The sequence below is a fragment of the Neolamprologus multifasciatus genome, chromosome 16, assembly GCF_963576455.1.
Source record: "Neolamprologus multifasciatus chromosome 16, fNeoMul1.2, whole genome shotgun sequence".
Lineage (NCBI taxonomy): Eukaryota > Metazoa > Chordata > Actinopteri > Cichliformes > Cichlidae > Neolamprologus > Neolamprologus multifasciatus.
Genome location: NC_140454.1, coordinates 20958933 through 20985066, shown reverse-complemented (window position 1 = coordinate 20985066; position 26134 = coordinate 20958933). Strand labels below are relative to the sequence as shown.

General features: G+C 38.9%; 1 protein-coding gene across 3 annotated transcripts in view; it reads left to right on the top strand.

Annotated features, from left to right (window-relative positions):
* Positions 1-26134, top strand: part of LOC146500772 (uncharacterized) — a 112024-nt gene that overhangs the window by 50711 nt on the left and 35179 nt on the right. The window lies entirely within an intron of this gene.

Sequence of the window (26134 nt, the reverse complement as noted above, 5' to 3'; positions counted from 1 at the left end):
AAGGACGTTTGTGATGTTGCAGAGATGGATTTATGACAAAGGAAGAAGAGACTTATGAAGTGCTGATTGGTGTAACCAGGACTCAACCTGGCAATAAAGTCTGGCATTTGGAGAGTACAGAGTGTGCGGAGGGTCATGCTGTACTTTGCCACTTTGAGTGGTTGTGGAGCTGTCCTTTTGGCTCTTGCTCTGTGGTCTGTCAGATGGAAGACTGATGAAAGAATGATCAAGGGAGATCAAAAAGATTTTTCCTGAAACCTCAAAAATGGCTGATGTACCAAACCTGTAACACTGCTGGACATTTTTCTGCAGGAGTTTAGTGTGGAAGTGCTCTGTGGACATTGCTGTTTTTAGATTGCTTTCATTTAAAACATGATATAGGCAACAAATTGCAATAGGGTGTACTGTGGCATGGTACTGTTGGAGTACTGTGTTTAGCTGGTTGTAATTCCTTGTATATTTTTATATTTTAAGTTTACAATTAGGGCTGTGCGATATGACCAAAATCTCATATCCCGATATAAGAATTCTATCGTCCGATAACGATATAAATCACAAAAATGTAACATTTTCTGTAAATTCTGTGAATCTCGGGCAGCTCGACTTGCGGGAAGTGTTTCCAGCTGCGCGTCATGTAGCTGGAGTCGAGTGTTTTAACAGATGCATGAAACTATACATTTTTAGACATAAGTTGTAACGGCCGCCGTTTTCTTTGTGAGTATTTATTAGTCAGGGTGCTGCGAGGAACAGCCTGTTCTAACGTTTGAGTCTAAGGTTTATTTATTAGCACCTGGCGGCTCTTTTTTTTACTTCTCTTACGTAAATAATCTGCTCTTTCACGTGAATCAGTTTATTTTGAAAAGTCTCAACAGGATCTTGAGCTTAATTGTGAAAGGTTTATGTGGAACATAAACAAGCGGACAGGCGATGGTGTTACCGTCGTTGTTGCTAACCACAACTCATAAAAACAGGCGCTTGTCTGTCGGTAGTGTGGTTATATAAAATATAAGAGAAAGAGAGAACTTTAAGAAATTAATATAGCCACTACAGTGACCATCAAAACGATGAAAAAATATTGCCGTAAACAGTTTATTTTGTGACACCAGGAAGCAAACGATAGCGTAAAATGAAACGATAGACGTTTTTATATTGTCATCCGATATATATCGTTATATCGAACAGCCCTATTTACAATAAGGTGACCCAACAGTCTCAATAGCTGTTGGATAGATTGCTCTGAATTATTTTAAAGACACTCATGTTACCCAGGAGGATGAAGTGGTATCCAGACTATTTAGTGTAGCCATGTTCACATTTTGGGTTTTACATGAAGTGTCTCAACAGTCATGAAATGCCATAACATGCTGTCATACTAAACTATTAGGATTTTGAACACTGTAATCATTACCAATTACCTTTTTAACATATTAGCCCAGTGACTGTAAGGAGCGCTTTACCTTCTAAGTAGTTTTTTTTTAGTGTTAAATAACTTCATTTATCCAAACTGCTGACAGTATCACTATTTCAGTTATTTAATCTGTGATTTTTTTTTCAGGAGCGATGTAACCAGTGTATAAAACTTCATAGTTAGTGCATGACTTTTCTTTGCAAAACTACCATTCTATACCTTTATTTTGCAAAAAATACATCTTTCTCATCCACTGCACTACTGAATGTTTTCTCTTTTCGTACAAAGGAGAGGAGCTGTACGTTTGCAAAGAGCTGGGTGTTTTTGTTTTAACATTAATCTAGATTTAATATACATTCCAAAATGCATTTTCCCTATTAATTAAAAGTAAACCATGTATTGTATGGTACATTATCCCTCTAACGGCCCCATGTGGAGATTATGAAGTGGAAAACTAATGGTGCAGACTTTAGCATTTGGGTTTTGTCATTTAAATATCTGTAAGGGGATGTCGATGTATGTGCAAATAAGCAGAACTTTATGTGTCCTGTGCTTTCTCTGCCGCCACCTTTGTCCTCCCCTTCCCCTCCCCAGTTTACAGAGGAAGTCAAAGAAGAAGTGTTGCCTCTCTCCCCTCAGCTAGAGAAGGTAATGAGATTCTGTGCACCCTCTATTACGAGGAGGATGAGAAATCTGATTATTAAGGAGAGGCATGTGGCAGTAAGAAAAATCTGTTTGTTTTTTTTCTTATTGTATCACCCCAAGAAACAAAGGTGACCCCCATGTTCCATTCATTAAATCTTGCCTCCTCTAATTTATCAAGGTAAACTATCACAGTTTCTGCTGAGCTAATCAGAAATGGGGAAACTTGTTAGGTGTGCCTCAAAAGGACACATCCCAGGATTTGGATATCACTTCACATACTGAGTAGGGCCTAATTCATGTTTCCTATTGCACAATATATGTTTTATGGACATTTGCATGAGCGCATTGTGCATTTTTTTCCACACAGGATACCTTAGGACAATGAGAATGAATTATGACCTCCATAACAGAACAAGTGTAATTATTTCAAGGACACAGAGTTGCTGCAGGTGTGTCTTCTGATGCAAATATCACAGAAAATATAATTTTTTTGCGGTATATTGTGAGCCCACACTTATTGTTATTTATGGTAAAATTTCAATACCCAGGGACTGCAAAATTGAATTTAGCCACGAGAGAGGCATAGAGAGAGGGATTCACAACAGAATCGTTATTACTGTTTGTGTTAATATTCGTCAAATATGTCATTCTCATGCGCTTAAAGAATAATTGTGTTAATGTGCTACAAATAATGTGAACTATGTTTGTAGATTAAAAAAATATTGTCTGTGGTCCCTGCATGAGACGCGCATGTATCAAAACAATGTGCAAAACATAAGGTTCTGCTTTAAAAAAAAGCATGCCCCTTGAAGTAAAAAGGACGAGAATCTCATTTTTTATGGTCCGAGAGTTGTTAAGAGCTATTTAGAGCTCTTTGGTGTGAGGGGGTTTTACCTTTGAGAGATGTGAAAAATGTCCCACCCATCAGCCCAGAGTCATTGCTGTATGCCTAACCAGCAACGACTCCTGCACGTCCCTCCTCACAAATGTCACATGAGCTTATGTCAGGCAGCACTTGTGGCAAAGGCACTATACGGGGAAACAAATTAAACTGATTAGTTTACACAAGAAAGTGATCTATTTGCTAGGGAAGAGGGTACAGGTGTAAAACCAAACCTATGGTGCAGGTTTTCTAAACTGTGTTTTCACTGACTCTTGTTCCCTCGCTGGTATGAAATTACTATGTGTTTAATTTATTTCAGAAAATTTAAAAATGATAGGCTTTTCTAACTTTCTAATCTGTAATAAACACAGTCTAATAGGCATATTTTTAATCCTATTGTGAGCCGATTAGATGCATGAATTCTGCAGGAGCCAGTGAGAAATTGGTATTTATTACTGAACTCGTAATCACACCACCAACCTGCCTCTGCAGCCCCTTGCCTTCTGACTAAGGCCGTGATGTGCACAGCAGGCTCACAAAGCTGCAGCCCCGGTTCAAATGACCCAGCTTAGCAAGCATGGCTGCTGTGACCCTCACATGACAAAGCCCCTGTGTAATTAATATGCACAGTGAAATGCACAGCCACTAAAGCGATTGGAATCGTGCACAGGAAACATGTAATGGTGGATTCTGCATGGTGCATGGTTTAGTCAAGTGGCATCTGATTGCGAGCAAGTTCTTTTTTCTTTCTCGGTTTTTTTTTTCCTTTTAACGTGCCTTAAGATTGAGATTAAGACTTTCTCCTCAAAGATTCAAATTAATCTTTAAAACTGGACATTTCCCAACATGGAGAGCTCAGTGTGGTGACGCTCCAGCCCACCGAGTTCATTTTAATCCCTATGGGCAATTATATTTTCAAATGATATCCCGAAGTTAAATCATGTTCACACTTAATTCATTTAAACACTACATTTTAGGCATGAAAGTCTCCTTGTCCTCCTCAAGACAAAACTGTTGTTTAATAGGATACAGTAGCCTCAGTGATAAGGATAGTTGTGCTTTGTGCTGTTTATTAATTATGTGTTCTTTTTATTTTGTTGTTTATGTTCGTGTATGTGTGTGGGAGGCTAGATAAGGCAGATGATCAGACAGTACGGCACTCGGATGACATTTCTTTGTCTTTTCATATTTGGCTGATGGGATCGCATGTGTGAGCGCTGGCTTTATAGGCTTATTGTAAAAATAGCCAAATCAAAGATGGGCAGGGTCAGCAAACAGAGTTAGCCTTAATGCGGCTGCAACTCTTCCCTCAAATCCAGATGTGCAATTTTGATTAAGGATGTCATTCCCCTTATGAGAAAGGGAAAACAAATTGATTCTGGATGCTGCTTAAATGTTTATTGGCGTGGTCACTACGGTATCTGCAGAAGTACCATAGCTGTATTTTTTTTTCCTAATTCAGAGTTAATTAATGATATGTGTGGACTATTGTTCCTCATTTTATAATGAATACATTACTGTACTGTCACTGACTCCATTGTGACAAATAGGTGGGTGGATGGATATAAAAAACATACATTGGTGGCTGCCAAGGGGTTAGATTTTGAATTAATTGAGGGAAATGAATTCAGTAGTAATAGGCCCTGACAGCAGACTGTGGCAGTTGTGATGGCAATGATTGATTGCTGATGCACACGCAGGCTTATGACAAACAATGCTTGTTTTGCACCTGATGTATTTTAAACCCTACTTGTGTGTTCATTAAAAATAAATACATAAAGTGACAAATAAATATACAGATTTAATTAATGACAATATGAAAATGTGTTCTTTCCTAGATTTGGAGTCTTTTTTTAAGGCATCCTTTGCTGTTGTTGCTGTGAAGATAGTGTATAGTACTAAGCTGAGTGCTTTCAGGGAGGCGGACTGGCCACCTCTATCTCTGACCCATTTGAGAGAGGGAGCCCTATCACAGCTCTCATCACGCTCTTGTAGTCAGAGCCTTCTGACAGCGGCGTAATGCTGATCAGATAGCTGTGTGGAGTCATTGCTTACATGTGTCACAACCACAGTCCATGATCATGTCAGAGTCATGCTGGGCGCCAGAGCCAGGCTCAGGGCTCAGTGGACCTGGCTGGTTTTGCAGCTGACATTTCCCCAGCATGACCAAGCTAGTCGAGCTCCAGTCACAGCCCCAGCTAATGCGCCTTTCATGGGCCCCGCAGCTCAGCGCTGGCAGCTGGAACGTGGGGGCACAGGTGCTGCCAGTCCCTGTTAGCTTTACAGTACCTCCCGGTGAGTCATAAACAATCCCAGCACGTGTCGACTCTGATACCTCTGCTTATTAGAAGTGTAATGAATACAGCACAAGTCTTTTGTGTGCGCAACTGTGATGGTGTTAGTCGAAGTAAAGTCCTGCCTTTGATCGTTTTCAACCAGCAGCAGCAACAGTTCTGTGGAATCACGATAAATTTGACATTATCAGTCAAATTTTGAAGAAGTAGTTAGATTAGATGACGCTGCTGCTACTTGATTTAATGCTACTTTTGGATGTCACATGCTTTGCCGTTGCTTTAAAAGGCACATACTGATGGTTGTTGTCAATACAGCTAAACAGAGACTTGTGAAACATTCTTGTGAAACCAGATTGATTTATTGGTTCTTTGTGCTGGACACGATTATCTTCTTACTCTGGGGATCAGCCAGCTTCCCAAACAGATCTGGGTCCTGCCATGCAGTCATGACAGCTAAATTGCTTCACTCAAGAGGTTGTCCCCCTGTCCCTTTTACCATAGCCACTTGCAACTAGAGAGATGTTTTATAATTGTGCCCAGAGGAACTTGTAAGCTATATTGTGAATCTCTTTCTCTTCCAGAGCACAGTCCTTTGTGGCATCTAAAACTGGGAGGAGGAGGAGGGCAGGAGATGTATTCCCTCTTTGTACGAAGCAATATTGGATCACAGTTTCATAAAGTAGAACACCGTTTAGAATCACTTATTTTCTCTAGAGCTTTGTTTTTCCTCTCATGGCAAATCTACTGTACTTGCTCGGCGGATTGTATTAGCACTAACAGTCGACATAGTTCGTGAAAATGATAAAAAGCCCAGGTCTTGTTTAATTATTCATAAAAACTTGTTGCAATTTAAAGCTGCATTTCAGGGGTTTACCCCCTTTTCTGTGAGGAACTACCAGCTTTTGAAGTAATGTCTTTTTCACATCCCTGAGCATTTTTAAGTGCAGGTGAACACGTTGCTAGGAAGACAGAAGTAAGAAGGATCTATAAATGGCTTCTACTCCTTTGGTGTCTGCAGTGGAGGTGGTGCAGGGGAGGGAAGGGGTTACTCACTGACCATTAGTGTGCTCAAGTGCAGTACATTCTATGGCCTGTCAACTCCTCCACTAATGTGTGAGGAAATATCTCTATTTTCTCCCTCAGTGAAAATTACCTGGTCTGACATGACTAAGAGTATGCAATGTTTAGACATTTTCTTTCCTTTTTTTTGTGGTCTTTCTTTTTTTTTTTTTAAGAAAATGTGTCATGTTAAAAATGGTGACATTTCATTTTAAATAAATAGCAATTAATATCCTAGAGAAATGAGAATTAAATCCAAAATTAATAGAAATATTGAAGTTTTTTCAAACATCTTTCCTTTCAATGCTGCAGTTGCAGTTGCTGTATATTGTAGTAATCAGAGCAACCAATAAAAACATAAATACAAGCTATGACAAAAGAGCTGTTTAGTTCTCTCCAACAAACTCCTGCCATAGGTAAAGCCACTTTATTTGACTTTTTACAGGCTAACAAGTTAGAAAAACAGCCACTTATCCTCTTCTTTATGATGGTACTTTCTTACTGCTGTGTTTTTCTCCCAGTTAGATCAAAGAACAGGGAGGTTCTTGGAAAAAAAACATACTACATCCTCATCACATGATCATTGTGAACAACAATTTTCTCTTAAGTAATGCTGAGTGGTATGTAACTAACAAATGAGCCTCTCCATGCTTGTATGTTGAGTTAAGAGGTGCCGAGTGGCGAACAGAGTTACGTGTTCAGGGGTTTTAACCCCTGCTGTTCCTGTCTGTCCAACATCCCAACCGCCACCTACCTCACCCTCTCGCGCCCGCCCGACCCCCCTCTGTTTTCTCAGCGCTCCGTTTCTTCATAGAGCCAATACAAACAGCATTATTTATGCTCGGCAAAACACTCCTTAATTACTCATGAACTGGCACACGCTCCAGAGTCCGCCGCTCCCTACCTCCCACCAACAGCCATTAAACACTCCCTAAAAGCTTGCTATTTGATATTAGCACACTTGAGCCTTTGAGAAGAAATAAAAAATAAATAAAAAAATAAATCTGCGAGTGATTTACATATGCACAGCAGCTGATATTTATACTTGGCGGCATGTCCCTGAAGGGCTTGTCTTATTACCTCCATCCTCGGGTCCTTGCACTGAGACCAGGAAGGCAGGCAGGTGATTAATTCTGTACTCGTGAGAAGCCAACAAGAGAAGGTTTTTTTTTTCTCCTTCTTCTTCTTTCTCTTGCTTCTTTTTTTTTGGAAAACATTTGTTCTCTTTATTTTATGGTTTCCTTTGCCTTTTTATTTTCATATCTAATTTTATTGTTCCCTTTTATAAAGGTTTACATGTGATTAAGTGGTAATGTGGTTTAGGTACATGGTGCACTGCATGTAGAAGATGTTTTATCCACTAATAAACAGCTGTTTAACTTTTTTAGATGGTTTATGCCGGACGATTAACCTGCTCTGCAAATCTCTGTAAAGATGATTATGTTTTTACACGTTTCAGAGCATGACAGTTGTGGAGACACTCTTGAGCAGTTGTGTAGAGCACATGATGTCTTTGTACTTTGTCACAACACTAAGAAGAAAGTTGTCATTAGGCTTCTTGTTGCATTACAGTAACATATTTCATCCTAATGAGCTCTCAACCATCCCTTAGCGAATTTATATTTAAATAAAATTTCTGTGCTGGATGTATGAAGTCTTTTTTTTTTTTTTTTTTTTACAATAATCCATCTTTAAAGTTTATTAATTGATCATACAGATACTCTCAGATATATTGATAATGATGTCAAAGGCACACTCTTTACAGCACCTGCTCACAAGCTCACCCAGCAAATAATCCAATAGTATTTTTTACACTTGCAGTTTAATTACCTGCACATCTTGCTTCTAAAAAGCTGGCCAACCATTGAGCCAGATTATTATTATTTAAACCACGAAAACATAAAAAAAATCAACTTTGTTCAACTTTGTCTCTAATTACAACATCAGATTGAAACGATAAAGCTATCAACTGCTCGCTCAGTGTGTTTAAAATCCTGCTGTCTAATTACTGCTTTAGTCCCATATCCCTATGACATGGCAGTGATAGATCATTATTTTTCCCTGCAATTTGTTATATTCTTTGCAATATAATTGGATCAGATTAATTATGATGATTAATGGATTCTTAGATTTCTGTGTGTGACCATTAATAGTAGAGGTTTAAAACAGGCAACACGTGCAAATTTAAACCACCAAAGCACAGTGGAGCTGCTTCTTGAACCTCTTTCTTCATCAAATGTGGTTGTTGTTTATTCTGAATGTGTTAAAGTTGTATTCTGCTAATTTTTTTTTTTTTTTTTGGGGGGGGGGGGGGGGGGCTACAAAAAAAGATTTTCCCTCATGTCTTGCAAGCATTGTATTAGTCCGTCAGCATCACTCGGTTTACTGCTGCATAATTTTAAAAAGGGACAGTAGTACTTTTGAGTTAAATTTCAATTTCAAGTTTATAACATGATAGTTTATTAATGAGAACTGAAACTGTTATCCAGTGCCCTAAATCTATATCATGGCTGCAATTTAGCTCTTCCAAAAAATACTGTCCAGTTATGGTGGATGGACAGTAGTCAATTCCCTGTGCATGGGAATGGCTCATTAACGGGGCGAGGCGAGCAGCGTGCGTTTGTATATGGCTGCCGTTGGTCGACGTGCAGAATGGATTTATGGTGTCACTCAGCCCTGGAGAACGACTAATGAGGGTGCGCAGGCTAGCAGCGTCCGAGTGGGGTAATTCTACCCACCATCCATCCAGCAGAGGGGGGTTGGAGCGAGGGGGATGGGGGAGTTGTGGAAGGAGGACACATCCCTCATTACGTGAGTGTCTCAGGAGCTTTCTTTAATATTTTAATAAATAACATCAGCCCAACAAGAAATTAATGAATAGTATCATTAATAATGAGCCCCAGCCTTGTAGTGATAGGACAGATATTAAATTGAACCTATGTGGGGAGATCTCCTGAGACTCAGGATTTTTCCAGCAGCAAACAAGGCCAGTGAATGAGGCAGCCGTCCCTCCGTGCCAACAGCTTTTACAACAGGTTGAAAGTAATAAAGGAGGATTTTCCCAGCGATAGAGTTAAGCCCTAGGAAATCTGCTCATGTAGATCGCTATGAAAGGCACAGCCAAATGTGATCCTTAATTAAACTTTAATCAAGATAATTCTGTTTGCAGGAGAAGTAGTTTAAAAAAGGTGTCCCCAGCCCCCTGTTTCCATCCAGTCAACCTTCCTGCTTTGTGTTGTAGAGGTCATAACCCCACTTATGTGCTTTTTAAACTTGTGTGTGTTTGTTTGTTTGTTCAGTTTGTTTTCATTTGCAAAGCCTGGTATTGTGTCTTTGTATGGTTCTGCTTTAGCTTTACATTTGTCAGGATTTGATATTGTCTTTCTTTGTTTGGTCTTAGAACGTTTTGCCACCCCCACCCAACATTAGGAGGGAAACTAAATGCTCTTCTCTGCTAGAATTAAAAATTAGCCGAGTTATTATAATACACTGTGCCCATGCAGCATACATTTCAAAACTGTGACATCTGAAGAAAATAAACTGCTTTCAATTTTTAGGCCTGACAGGTTCAAAAGTCTTTAATGAACAAGCTGAAGAAGCCGGCTACACCAGACTTTTACATTGCAGCGATCATGTGTGAGTAATGGCGTTTGTTTTGCATCTTCCAAATGCTATTATTACTAATAGAAAAGTATTAATTTTTGTACAGAAAATTTTCATTGTAATTTATGCCACTTTTTAGCAACTAAATCTCAGTTATGCCTATCTTATTAACATACTACACAAATGGTTTGGTAGCTATGCAACAACTTATCTTAAAGGTAAAATACATTAATTTACACAGAGCAGATTTAGGTCATGCCATATTCATTTACATAATAGTATGCATTATCATAGCAGATAGACTACAGTATGAGGCAAAGTGCTTACACTTAATCATTGGCGTGTTACCTTATTACATGAAAAGTTAATGTATGTTTGTTGGATTCTCTAATGTGTACAGTATGTATTTTTTTCCACTTGCCTGCTAAAAGATGATAATACACACTGAGACTACAGTAGTGTCTTGTGTTAGCTAGTTTTGGGGGAATTCGATTTTTTAAAGCTGTATATCATAAGATCATATTCACATAGTTTTATTTGGGGTTTTTTTTTTTATAACATTTTCACCGTTGCACTGGTTTAAATATGATTATGTCAGAGCACTTTGTATTAAACCAGAAAAGTTGTGACAGCTTTTTAAAAATCAATATAAATGGAAAACAATGATACTCAAATAACTTACAAAACTATAAAACTGTTATTTTGTTATTTTTAATTACTGTGTTGCAGGAGCTCATTGGAAAAAATGATTGCTAAATGATTTTCCCTTTTTTAAAAACAAAATATAATGTAAGGTGCCCATCAGTTTCAGGCCTCCGGTCCCTGTGTTTATTTTTATAACAGAATATGGTTTAGTGTTTTCTTGCAGAAATAAGCAAGGCCTTCCAGAAGCCTACGGTGCTTCAAACCATGTAAATACTGTTCAGTGTTTAGGGGCAAATCTCCATAACATTTATACTAATGGACTTTCATACCATTACAGTTACTGGCCTTTGAAGTATGAGTTCATAGCAGACTGAATACAGTAATCATGATTTCTTAAAACCGTTTCAAATATGAATTTATCAAACCAAAACACAGTTTTATCTCCATTTTAAAGAGTTTGGGCATTTCTCACCCTTCTACAAAGAAACATACTTTCTGGTGTTCCATTGTCACAAGGGGTCGCTGCAGGAGTTTTACAAATCTCATAAACCCATATTTTATTTACAATAGAACACAGATTTTTTTTTTTAAATGTTTGAACTGAGAAAATTTACCAGTTTAAAAAGAAGTGATTTGATGACAACATAAAGTTGGGATGGGGCAACAGAAGAAGAAACAGTTGGAGGAACATTTTCAGGTCATTACGTTAATTGGCAACAGGTCAGTAACATGATTTGGCAGAAATAAATAACTTAAAGAGGCAGAGTTTGACATAAGGAAAGATGAGAAGAGGTTCGCCGATCCGCAAAAGAAGTACATCTACAAATTATGAAACAATCTGAGAGTTCCTCGGTGTATGTGAAGACTTCGATTATCTATCTAATTAAAAGATTCTGAGGAGCTGGAGAAATCTCTATGTGCAAAGGACAGGCCAAAAATCTATACCGGATGCTTGTGATTTTTGGGCCTTCAGGCAGCGCTGCATTGAAAACAGTCCCAATTCCGTAATGGAAATCACTGCGTGGGCTCAGGAACACTTCCAGGAATCGCCATCTGTGAACACAGTTCATCATTCAAACCACAAATGCAGGTTAAGAAGAAGCCACATGTAAACATGAACCGGAGACCAAAAGTTAATTTAACTTGCATACATTGGAAAAGTTCACTGTGGTAAGACAACTTGAAACTTGAAATTATTTTTGGAAAAACATCGACATCGCATTTTTCTGGACTAAAGAGTAGACGGGAGCATCAAGCTTATCAGCACCCGATTCAAAAACCTACATCTCTGATGTTATTGGATGGCCATTAGTGCGCATGGAATTGGCAGTTTGTACATCTGGAACAGCACCATCAGTGTTGAAGGGTACATACAGGTTTTAAAAGCAACATGGGCTCCCATCCAGATGGCTTCTTTTTTAGGGGAATGCCTTCCATGTTTAAGCAAGACAATGCATCTGTTACAACAGGATGTCTTTGCAGTTATTGACTGTTGATCAGCTAGGATCCTATAACAAGAATCAATCATTTTTGTAGTGTTTCAATTAGTTCGTGGTTTTTTGTTTGGTTTTTTTTGCTGTTTTTTTAAGAATGCTCAAATAAGTTTTTGGATGATGCCCATTAGACGATTGCAGAAAGCAACCTTCAGAAAGCAACCTTCAGAAAACTGAAACTTCAACACTTTCTCATAAATATTTGACTATTTGATCTGTGAACAGGTGGTCACTGTTTCCAGTTAATTAATTCAATGGCATTTTTACTACCTCTGACTTGTTTATTGCAATTTCATATCAAATATACATTATCAATTTAATTCCTGTTTTTTTTCTTACTAAAGAACGACTTTGTCTAAGAAGCTTTAATTAGTCATATAGAATTTCTCCCATGTGTAGTTTTGCTATGAATTGATCTATTTGAAGGTGAAGTCATTGCTAGCTTGAAACACCACGTTCAAAGTATTTTGCCAGCCCTGTAGATTCAGCAGCAAACTGTGTCTACTAACATAAGTTATAGCAAGTATTCATAAGCCTGTGCAACAGTTTACAGCCTCATGTCTGTTCTTTATGTTGCTTAGAGCCTGAAGATCTTCAGTGTTTAGTCCTTTTTTCATGCTTATAAAGACTTTATTTTCAGCTTCTTTGTTTTTAAGGATGTTACATATGACAAGTAAAGAAATCCATGAATTTCTTACAGTCTTGTGTTTTAAAAATGATTCTTAAATTATTGATAATCTTTAACAGACTGATGAACACCATCCATTACTACTTTTAAAAGCCTTAATCAGATGCTTTTGTCTGATAAACTAGATTTTTCTTAGCATTACACAACTTTTCCTGCCCGTGTCCCAGTTTTTTTGAAGTTTGCTGCAGGCATCAGTTGTGCTTGGTGTAAATTAAAAATTTAGATATTTGAATTTCAACGCAACGGTTTCCTTTCTTGGAAACAAAAATCTTTATTACATATTGACTTTATGGCACAGTAATAGAGCTTTAATTAAATATTCTTGTAGTTCTGAATTTTTCTTTTAATATCCTTGAGCTAGTACAACCAAACAGACACCTTTGAAAGTGCTGAGTTTTTTCTTGGAAATTTGGCTTGCCATTTCTGTTCTGTTTGGACCATATGTCCCTGCCACCTACAATATTTATTCATTCCCCACTGTATAAGAAAAATACCAGTTTTTCCTTCATAATGAAAAGTGGATTACTGTGAATCACAGGAAAGCATCGCCAGCTGTCACAGAGAAATGAGACCATGCTGGCCAGTGTCTATGATGATTAAAAAACACATTTAGGAATTAATGATTCATTAGCTCGTATTTGTTTCTATGAAAAGCAGCAGTGGAACTGGTCAGTATAAGGTTATTAATGATAATATAAATAGTTCACAATGTTTATTATTAGTAAAATTTGTTCAACAGGTGGAACTAAAAGTTTGAAAAACAAAAAATTGCACTGTATTTCTATACCAAAGTGTGGTTCAAAGATATTGATGAGAAGCTGCCCTGGTGTGTAGTGTGTAAAAAGGGACAGTGCTACTTCAGAGTTAAAGAAAAAAACAAAAACGCTGCAGTCTTCACCACCTGAAGAATTAGCAGTGGGGTTTGACTGATTACAGTGCAGCCACTGCTTGTTTGGTTGCCTCCTCTAAAAGCAATACTCAGCAGAACATTGCTTTTTCTCCTTCACATTGTGCTTTCTGCATGAGTAATTGCATCCTTGATTTCTGAGGTGCAGTTGTACAGCTTCCACAATAGAAAAATCATAAGATCGTTAGAGACTCCTACCCCTTGAAAGGAGTTGCTTCATGAGGTGATTTTTAAAATAGCTTAATATGAATAAAAACATCTGTTGTACAATAAAGAGGTTCACATCTCCCATTTCTGCTAATAATACTATATTGAGCCTTGCTGTATCAAGACTACAGCTATATTGAGCTACACTTGTTCAGCATGCTGTAGGAGTCTGACCAGACAAAGACAAATCACAAGCTCTCCAGTATCCATAGTGCTGTACATCCTTTAATCATAACGACTAAACAATGCACAACACTGGGCTCGTGGCATTGGATTAACAAAAGCAGCGAGGCTCCCTTTTTCCTCCTTCATGCTGCTGATGGAATGACTAATGCACGCGGGGTCACGGTGTAAAACTGTTGCCCCAAGGTCAGCATACTGACACTTAATTGTTTGTCCTGTCATGTGTCACTTCCTTGAAATTTCATATCTGACCCTTGTTAGCCCCGAGTTTCTGTTTTAATCCCCAGTGTGACAGAAAGATCAGAACTGTGCTGTGATCAAGATGTGTCAGATTACTTGTGTTGGGTCCTGTCATTTTGATGCAATGCAGACCCCAGATACTTGTCTGTCATGTGCAGACTGAGGATTGTCTCGTTCTTTAAAGTTGTTTTCTTGATGTTTGTCTTAGGGCATCAACAACTTACTTGAAAAACAGGCTTAGATATTTTAATGTACAGAAGTGCTTTTTTGTAGCTGAACACGAGTCACTGGGAATATTGTGTCTCCTTTCTTTTATGATTGTTAAGACAATACTTTTGCAAATTATTTTCCCAAATCAATCTCATCTATTACAATTACATTGTATGTACATTGTAATAAATTTTAGAAATTGTATTATTTAGGTCTCAAATTAAGTTCAGCATCTTTAATTTTATTTGTTCATGGGGAACACTATGCCCATTTCGATGAAGGTTTTATGCACCTTACCTCTTAGAGTTTCGAAGCGTGTTGGGAACAGCTAAAAACAATAGAAATTGGATTATATAAGGTACATCAATCACAGCACACAGGTAATATTGCTTTTTCACCCGACAAGCTACTGCAGGAAAACAAGCTACTGCATGAATCTTCAGTTAGTTAAATTCTGGATTTTATGGGAGGCCATTTTTAAAAATTATATATTACAGTTACACATTTATTCTGCACTTGTTTGATCAATTTTTATGTGTGCACTGTAAACGTGCATCACAGTTTAAAGAATCATTGATTCGTCTCTGAGGGTTTTCACAGTCCATAGCTTTGCAATGTATTTGGTGAGGGGTTGTTACAGATAAGTTGAGTGTAGGCCAAAATGAGTGTTTAATTCGTACCAGATGGGACTAACCACTGGTATAGGTTAGCTGGAGGTAAAGTGCTTTTTTTTAACCCATTGAAAAGATTATTTAAATTATCCTTTTTTTTTTTAATAAACCTTTGACATTTGACCTTTACATCAATTTTCATTTTCACCTGTCAACGGGCATACACTTGTACAAAGTTCTGTATATGCAGATGGGGCGCATAATTCAAACATCTATCCTCTTTCAGCAACACACTAAAGTCTCACTGATGCTGTTATCTTCAGTTTGATTTAAAAAAACCCAACCATCTACTTATATAACTGATTTGAGCAACACATTTTTATGTTTTTTAATGCTGACCTATTTTGCAAACAAGTACACAAACTGAAACACCACAGGGCATTTACAAACCAGTCTAAAAATCCTTGCAAACTCTATTATCGGTAATTTATGATGTCTTTTTCCCCCCACTCCTGCAGTTCCCCATGTGCAACACTGTGAGGTTATCACCAAAGACTTAACAAATGATGTGCTTGTGTTTGTATGAATGTATTGATTAGTGGTGTATTTGGGCAGATATCTTTCTTTATTTAGGATGGCAGGCTTGCAGGCAGGAACGCTGTCTCTCTCCTTCATGCCATGTCTTCTGCTTTTTGCCTCACTGGCTTCCCTAACTGCCCCGCTTTATTGAATAAATTCAGGCTGTCACTTCCCATGCTGGTGGAATAACTCAAACACAGCATATAATAATACAGGAAAAGTAGGATAAAATAATCTTGTCATGGCTGTAAAAGTGATTGCTTGAAGCCATAGTCAGCAATCAATACACTAATTCCATAATTTATACTTGCAGCAATTGAGGAGGAAGGAAGCTCTGATATGGTATTTCTTGGCTCACTGACCAACTTTGACCTTCAGTAGAAGTGAAGAGTGGGATTATTGTGTTGTTGGGCTCAAAGAAATCACCTACAAGTGTTGAGAGGCAATGTCTGACATTTTATGTTCAGGTCCGAAACCTAAACTGATTCATTCTTGGTAAGCACCAGCTCTTGAGCTTTCACTATCTTTATGACAGCAAATCCCTGACACTCAGCTGACAGAGTGAAACGTAAAAGCTGGCCAGTGATTTTCTCTAACTTATTTCTTTTATCCTTTCTTTTTATGGAAGGGGAAGTACCTTTCTTTTCCTCCCTGGAGCAAGAAGATTTTTCACCAAAGCAGAAACTCATTATCCGTTCCTCATTCTGTCTGCTTCACTTTTCAGAGGTTGCCTTTCATATGCTACTTCAGTTTCCATTAATTATGTCTTTTTATGGGTCATTTCAGCCTCCACTTTATGGCTAAGACTGCATGCAGATAGTACCCAAGTAGATATTGCAGCAAACTACAATGTTTATTTGCATTTGCTCAGAAATGTTTCAACAGATCCCTCCTCAGAAGTGTACAACACTGCTGCTATTACTAGGAGGGCAGGCCCCACATAAAATCCATGAGGAGCAGAATACCGGAAGGCATCAGAAGTTTCTCTGAAAAGAAGAAATTGATTGCAATTAGCAGAGAGATTTTTTCAAGTGTTTTTCAACCCCCTCTAGTGATGCTAATAACTTAATGATCCCCACACAAAAAAAATGCATGCAATTTGCCCCGATTAGATTTAACCATATTGTATACTTATGTGCTACAGATTTCCAATCACTGAAGGTCTGATTGTGCGTCACTCATTGTATAGTAAATAATGGCGTCAACAGCCAGAAAAATAGCACACACTCTACTCTAAAAGAGTTGCTGTCAAACCGGAGCTAAATGTGATATATACTTACTGCGTTGTTAAAGTTGAGTCAAACTTTTCTTTTACTGTCAGTGTCTCAGGTTTTTCTTTGTGCCATGCAAAAGATACTATAATTACCAGCCGCATTAGTGTAGTGGGTACTATTTCCATCAGCTCTGAGTCTCTGTGTGGGTGTCATTATGGAGACACCTACCGTACTGGGAAAAACCTCAAAGATGTTTTTGAGTACTTTGGGGTTTTTTTTATGTCTGTCTGTAGAGTACTCACAAGTACTGAATACTCATGTAGCATTGTAGTACAGTCAGCTAGGTGCTAATAATTCAAAAATGTCAGTAACTGATAAAAGGGGAAAGACATTGTGAAGAATCCTTCAATAAATGCTTCCAAGTGTGAATACAGAATCTGTCTCCTTCGTCAAAAGTGTTTTAATTTTATTTTCTGCCAGATTGTGACAGCAAAGACCAGATAGTGATCACTTCACAGAAAAAAATAATGGTATACATAGCTGCCATGAACTGAACAAATATTGAATTTATTAGTTAGAATAGCATATCATTTTTCCAAATCTCCTTAATCCTAATTGTTTAATGAAAAACAGTTACCATTTAAATGCAGGGGGTCATTGGGAGACTGGACTGTATCCCTGCAGAAACAGGGTGAGAAGTGTGGTACACCCTCGACAGGTGGGCAGCTGACATTCACGCTCACACTCACACCAAGGGCCAATTTGGAATCACCAGTTAACCTAACACACGTGTCTTTAGACTGCAGGAGGAAAACAAAGCCCCTGTAGAAAGGGGAACCACGGGATCAGGGAAAACAGGACACTTCACATAGAAAGCCTCTGGGTATGTTTGGAGCTTGCATGCTGTGTGGCTGCAGTGCTAACTACTGCACCACCAAGCCACCATGAAAAAAATTGTATATCTTTAAATCAACCCCAGTAATTTCAACTCCAGCGATAGCCCTTCCCTGCCAAACCAGACCTCAAGCCAATATTCTAACCCGGTGAGACCCAATTATAAAGCCCCGCAAACAGTGACTGTGCAGTCCATAAGCTCTGTAGGTAGATCGAGGTAGTCTAAATCAGCAGGGGGCAGTGGCCCATAAGACCCCTGCCAAGCTATTGAGAGCAGATGGAACTTCGAGTGTCATAATGATCACTAAATGTCTGTGATGTTCAGTTACAGCGGGAGATTGGCAAGGAGGTGCATGACCTTTGGTAGACTGACCTACTGGCTGACTCCTGAGGAGGAGGTACTATAACACAAGAGTCAACATTCAAAAAGAAAAGAGGCAAATGAACAAAAATGACTTGTTTATAGCCCATGAGTAAAGTATCCCTATGCTTTATTGATTTACTGCCCATATGTGTGCATCTAAGCACAAGACCATGAAGTGTGTGGGGGTGTGTGTCTGCTATGGACAAAGTGGCGTGGTAGTGGAGTAGGGGTGGGGGGATAAACGGGAGGGGTGTGACAGACAGAGATCTCACCTCACACTTCACGTCCCAAATAGATTAAAGGAATTTTTCCTTCGGATTCTAGCTTTCCCACTGCTGCCTGAAGCAGAATGAGCACTTGTGAGGATAATTAAAAATGATGATATAAAATGACAGAGACATGATTTCTGCCTGCAGCAAGAGGTCTCTGAAGACAGTCAAACCAAACCGTCATGCCACCACTATTCTGTTTTACATGACTGTTTCACCTTACTAAATTGATAGCACGTAAATACTCTATTGAATTAAAGTTTGATTAACAATGGTGACTCAAGGTTACTTTCTATTGATGGAAGTACCCCGTCATGGACCTTCATCGTGGTTAAGTTGGGGTGTGTCATTATTGTTAGACTATTGTGAGTCTTTTTTTTTATATATAGACAGAATGGACTTTTAAGTCATTAAGTGTGTTTTAACCCCAACAAATTTAGCATTTATGAGCAGTACTGCATACAGCACTTAACAGTTTCTCTTTTACAGGAGAATGGAAATAAATATCCAAAACTGCTTATAACATGTATAGCTTTCTCCTATATTTATATATTATCCCCCTTCTAAAAATGCCATTTTTCTATTTGGATTACATGAACAACTTTTGATTTTACAGAAGTGTCTAAATATCATTATAGAAATCTGTGTAGCTCCACTTTTTTCCACTTGTGCACAGGTGAGACGATAATGTCAAACTAATTATCTCAGTGAAGAGTAGGAAAATGGGAGAGAGCTCAGCTTTTGATTATTCATGAGTTTTGAAAGTTTCATAATATCTAAACGCTTTAATTTGGGATAAAAATGGTGGCCTGACTATTTAAAAATTCATTATTGGATGTAATACACAATTAAGAGTAAGTTATCCCTCTGCAAATAGATCATTTGCATCTCAGGTTACTGAACTTGCTCGACATGTGTTGCGCTGGCCGTGTATCAGAATCGTTTGATTGGTGTGGTTTATTTGAAGCAGTCGACAGCTGTCAATAAGAGCAGCAAGGGGGCGAAGGGTTAGATATGGGCTTGGTGGGGGGATGGTAAAACACTAAACCCCCCACTAGGGTCCTTCTAAGGATAAATATTGATTGCGGACAGTTTTAATTACTTTCCTAAATTGAGCAATTTTGGTTTTCCCAGTTGGCGCTCTGTGAAAAATCCATGTAAGGCTCTGCATTGAGGGAAAGGAAAGGAAGAGTTGGTGCACCATAAATCACTGCAGATACATAATTCATTGGAAGCATGTGAAAAGGACAAGACAAGATGCTTTGGATCATTGAAAACAGCATCGCCACTGGTCTTTTCATGTAGTCAATCTCTCCCTTTGTTTGCTTTGCCCTCAGAAATTTGTTACCTTATTCAACTTGCACTCTCTTCCAAATAATTCTGACTGGCGAAGGTGATCCCTTTCAGTTTTATTCTGGTGTTTTGCTTTCATTTCTGACCCCCATTGATACTTCAACAGAGCAAATGCCAATATTTAATTAAACATGAAAAATTATTCACTGCTGTGATGCTGACTAGTATTTCTGACATTCATGTGTCTAGGCATCTTTTGAAAGGCTTTACTCTGCTAATGTTTGGTCCAGTTTTGTCAGCATAGAAAACATTTCTCTTTCACAGTCTTTCAATATCACTCCAGAATTTGGATTCTATTTAATTATGCATATTTCATTGACATCTAAGTTGCATGGCTGTTGTGCTTTTCAAAGGGCTGGCTGCTAAGAACTTGAAGGGCAAGACTTTATATTGGAGTTGTAATATCTTCATCTTGACCACATGTAATGCATGGCAACTGGAATTAAACATTTTTGAATGTTGCCTTGTGAGACTTTCCACACAAGTTTGTTATCTATTACAGTGAAATGAAATAAAGTATTTTCATTCAAGAGGCATGTATGAACGTCCAGCTCAGGTGCAGTTCAAACTCCAGCCCTCTCACTCCAGCGGACCATTTCTCATATCACTGAGCTACTTAACAAATCAACAAACTGTGCACATCACCGATAGGCAATGATTAGTTCTGGGGGCTATGCAACTGTGCAACAAATGACGGGTATAATGTGGTTTATGTTAGAGTTTATACTATACTGCTATGCTTATACAACATCAACATCTGTCTGTCTGTGGTTTAGTTTTTGTTGTCATACTGAACCCGTTTAGATAATGTTGCTATATTTGCTTGGATGCCGATATAGTTCATCTTTCCTTACACTATCTACAAAAGCACAAATGCTCTTAAAGGCATCATGCTAAGATAGTTAGAAAGATAAACACTGACTTTACGAAACTTACAGGTAGCCTATAGCATTTAACCTTGATGTTTATTGACTTCTTCAGTGTTGCTAAAAATTTCCTCTATGTAAGAAAAGTCCTGTAAAGTTAGTCATTCACCACAACTCATTTTAAGTAAGAGATGAATACCAAATAAATGCTATAGCAGTCTGTTTAATAGGTGTCTGGACATTTTACCAAAATCCACAAATGTCAGCTTCATGCTTCCCTGGAGGAAAAGTCAGAGAATCACTGAAGTCATTTCCATTCATTCTCTGCATAAGCTTAACCCCAGGAACATCCTTCTGATTAAATAGCTTAAGCCCGCATTCTGTCTGAAGGCCACCAGATGGCAATAGCTATGGTTGCAAAAAGACTTTCGCCCTGTGGAAAAACAGCTTTCTGCCTTGAACTTTGTAAAGTCTTTCCTGCTTAGTTAACACGCTCATTCACTCAGTTTTGGTTATATTGAACAAACACGAAGCCTATTTTAAAAAGCTTTGTCGCGCTACATTTCAAAATGGAGGATTATTTGTAGAGTGAAACACATGCTCATTGGTTAACGGCTTGTCAATCACAAATCAGTAGCCAATGACAGTGTGTTTGTTTCTTTACCACACATTGACATTATGGTAGCTAGATCTACCTTTTATTCTGTGATGGACAGAGATTTGACAGAAAATGAATTAAATGCCAAACATGGCAGATAACTGGAAGGTTAATCATTGTGCATAACTTGTTAGCCACTAGTTACTTGTATGTTAGCCAGACGTATAGGTAAAAAGCAAGATGCAAGTGAGCCTCTGAACCTTTTTCTGCCAGAAAACCCTTTGCCTTTTTCTTTATAAACTATAGCAATAGAGATAGCTTTGGTAGCTTGTGTGTATAATAAACATGCCGCTTAGCCGCAAGCAGCTGTTAATGCCTGGTTATTGTGTGCTGGTTTAGTGAAAGCTGTAATGTTTAAAGTTCAAGTAAACTGGAATAATAAATTACAGCACTTTCAATCGATCGTGCCTTCTGTGCCGTCCATTTTTATATGCAATTGTGGACTTGTCATTTGTGTTTTGAAATTTAGAAGTAGCAAGCTCTCTGTGGCTGTGTCACAACAGGCTGTAAATGGCAGCATCCACTCCTCCTTCCTCAGGGGTGCAGCCTCGCTTCGGCTTGCCTGCGGGAGAGGGAGCACAGCATCCCGCTGCTCATCTGTCCCAAATTCACTCAGCCAGACCTTCTCCCCTGATACCAACTCAACATAATAAGAACAGATTTGTCACAGGAATAACATGTTTGGGGTTTCTGAGCAAGGCATTTCACTGCAGCATTGTAAAGACCCCTGTACTGACCCTTGCAAAGAGTCACAGGAAGAAGAATTTTTACACTCTGTTCATCAGAGATTCCACTAACAATTGGCTTCGAGAGTGGAAAGTGGCCGGAGCGCTGACCTTAATCTAAAGGGCTGTGCTGTTGTAATCAGAGGTGAGTCTGGTCAGCTGTGCTATACCAGCCCGTTGTCCGTCCATAACACGATGCCAGCTGGGGAATGCATACAAAGTGAAGCATTAAATGTAAATACTCCAAGTGTAGCGTCTCAGTCACTGTGGAGCTTGTAGACCTCTTATAGGCTGGTGCGATTTATTCACTGAAAATGCAACATCTCACTTGTTTTCATTGGATACACATGAAAATGATGTAAAATATATAGATATACATGAAGCTGATGTTGCACAGGCAGCAAACCTATTTGCTCTTAGCATTGATGCCTACCAAGCATCATGTTTTCATGCCTTCTCCTTCTTTATCAGTGGAATAATGCAAACAAAAGGAGAGAACTCTTGAATGGTGTGTGCTGCAGTCACTTATTGTTGTTTGACGTGTCTGTTGTTTTATGGTATCTGGCCTTTTTCACATTGTTATTCATGTGAGTGAATCAGCATATATAAAGTACATCACTAGTGTAAACACTTTGCCTAACCCTGCAGATGATGAGGGTTGTTCTTAAACAAACTCAAATGAATAAATAATATGTCAAAGAAGTGCTTATTCTCAAATCCATAAATTACCTCTGCAAGCTTTCCAGGCCCTCCATGACATCGGTGTGTGAGTGAGAGTCCCACCTGTGATTACGTCCTGCTACTTCTTATGCACCAGACTGACAAGCCTATATTGGAAAGAGGCGTGATGGGGGTGGAGGGGTAGACAAGCCCCTCGCTCTTGAGTGCTAATGGATGATTGGAGGCAGGATAGGAAGCTTCAGTTCTCTCTTTTATCCTAGCCTGCTTTGACCCTGAGAGCCAGCAGTAATCGGTCCGGCAGAGGGGGTAATCATTCCCCGCGTGCAGACTCTGATAAGTTGGAACACCTTCCCTAAGCAGCGGAGGGAGCTCCCGCGGCCTCCCTGGTTATCGCTGTCCCCGGCACACCTTCAAGAGGCTGCGTTGCCTCCTCTCCCAGCCTCAAAGGCTCCATCAACAGCAGCTCTCTGGCTCGCTTTCATCTGACAGAGCACATAAGCCGGTGAAAGGGAGAAAAAAATAAACTGGGTTCTATCTCTCGAATTGTGATCTTATGAATTCGATTTGGTCACTTTTAAAATGTAACCGCACAATTTGTTATTTTCCCCCGTTTCCCTTTCTCTGTTAATATCTGTGGCGATAAATTGGTTCAATTGACAGGCTCTTCTTTTTTTGTTGTTGTCGGGTGCTTCTTTATTTGAGATAAGGTAGCAAACTGTGGTCACCTGAATCGGCTGAGAACTTCTCTGAGGCTTGAATGCTCTTGCTCAACACTTTCATGTAAGCCACTGTGAAAATTGTTTGGCTTATTTTGTTGAGGAAAATCCTCGTGTTTTGCTTGATTACATTTTGTTATGGTTTTCCTCCCATTTTTCAGAGAACTTCTTAAGCCTGCCGAGATTACTGTTTAATAGGGATGATATTGTGCTGGCTTTATTGGCTATTTGCAGCTGCACCGCCGGTTCATTTAATAGCCCCGCCGGTTGTTAAAGGGATTACACAGCTGCCACACTCTAGAGTCTACAGTGGGCCTCTGGTGGGGAAAAAAAGAGTATTGGCTGAAAAGGAGGACAGAAGGAAAAATAATTTCTTATAGTTTTTCAGGAACATGTGATCAGATATGCAAAGTTTGCCTGCCACATTCAAATTACCTGTTCGCCCCTTTGTGATCTGGCTCTGATGATTTCCCTTTCCATATCAAAGTGACCTTTAGAAGGCCAGAGGCTCTACCCACCATTGATTAAATAAATTGATCGCCATACATTCAAAGGATATTAATTAGACATGGAAAACAAGTGAATGAACACAAATAGCTTTTAGTTTAAATGCAATAGCAAATAAAACACTGAGGGAGAATGAGAGGAAGCAGAGTAACACATGAGCAGCACAAGACTGTTAATGTAATTATGAACTTAAAAAGCTAGTCCAGCAACTTAAACTCGTACAAAGTGCCCTGAAAATATTACATCCTTTTCTACATCTGCCAATTCTTTTGCGTTTTAACATATTCTTAATACTTTTACAAGGCAAAGCAAATTAGTGTTATTAATTCTACACTGGAGTTTCAGGATCAATATGTAACGTGACTGAATATGCCATTTTTGAAGAGGATGCATGCTGACATGTCGTACTTTAGTGGCCTGTGACTTGTCCGTGTCAAAGGCAGCTGCCAAATAGGTTTCAATCGAGAGGGCAGAGTCATACAATTTGTGCCAAAGCTAACAGCTGTTAACTACACAACCTTTGGGCTATGAACTGCAGCTCTGTCCATTGTCAGTCTTTCCAGAGTTAAATATTCCAGGAGGAATTTGTTTCAACAAGGCCATACATAACGGGTGAAAACCCTTTACACCAATATTGCTCTCAAAATTGGCAGCATGAGAAGGAGGGACATGAGGGATGCTTGAGAGTGGTAACCTATCCCTCTCAGCCCCCTGGGAGCCACTTGGCCAGCTTTCATCCACATAATTATAATAAATTTGACATTTCATAGATAATATTGATTTCTTTATTTTAGCATTTCACCATAGGTGACAGTCTAGTGTCAAGAATGAAATTTCTATTGATCTTCTGCGCATTAATCCCTCATGTGTATGTGATCATTTTTATAAGACCTTTTACTGCACATAAATCAATATTTCATATTTCCAGCCATGCCAGAGGAGATGTCATATTTGTAAACTGTGTCTTGACACTAGCAATTCCTTTCTTGTTCAGCTGCAACTGTGCAAGACCAGTCAATTTGGGGTGGTGGGAGCAGGGGCACAAGGGAGGAGGGGAGGAGGATGAGGGAAGAGAATTTGCAGTCTGTGGCTTGGTCTGGTTGCGAGGAGCCGATCCCACTACGAGAGAAACGTACTGCAGCATTGGTGATGAAATATAATTTAGATTTAATTAGCTTGCGATGTGGTAAACTGGTGTTCATTGATTATCTTGGTGTTAGTCTGTTCAGTTATCAAATTTCAGGCCATATTTCTATGTATATGTCTATTATACATATAAAAAGGTTTGTGCAATTTAAAAAAAAATAATAATAATACAAAGTATAAAAATATTGTTTTGGGATTTTTTTGTTTTTTTGTTTTTTTATATGCACAAGAATAAATTTTGCCCGTGCAACATGCAGGAAGTGTCAGAATGAGTGGCTTGTTTTCCAACATGATCTAAAATAGAATATCTTCACACGCATGAATGTTGCTCTCAGCTGCAGTATAACATGACAATAGCCATGGAGAATGCACAACTGTTTGGTAAAAAATATGATCACCTGAACGGTACAGACACCTGACCTTTTCTCAGTCTCCCTTAACATGTCCCTTCCATACAATCAGTGTGAGAGCACCGTGCAAGAAAGGCCAGTCCATTAAGAGAATATGCTAATTTTGCCATCCGCTCCTAATTGATGCCATTTTACCAAGTAAACAAGACTTCTGTCTACAATGGATGTGTTTTCTGCCAGTTAAAAGGATATTTCAGATCGGCTTTTTCCTGTAATTTTCTCTCTGAGAGCTATTGGTGTGCCATTATTGCAAATTATAAGTCTTTCCTTTTGAAGAGAGGTGCTATTCTTGCTGTTTTTTCCCCTCCTTAAAGGCCATCCACTATTTTTTATCAGTCACTGGAGAATTTTCATTCACGTGAAAAGGTGTCAGTGCCTGACTGTTTGAGCATGATGACAGACACCCGGTAGAAGTGTGAGTGACTGCCTGACACCATAGAGGTTTGTCAATGATGTCAACGGCACTCTAGCAGCTAACACAGTATTGTCCCAGACACTCTACAGGACAGCACCATAATATGGGATGTGGAGAGGGCGTGATGTGTTATCTTCACAACCTCTCTCCCATCCTTCAGTCTTTACCACAGGCCATGACTGAAGGTCTATGAGGCTCCCCCGATGCGCTGGGTTGCCTATATTCATCTTCCCTGTCAGCCATGTAATGCTATATGAGCTT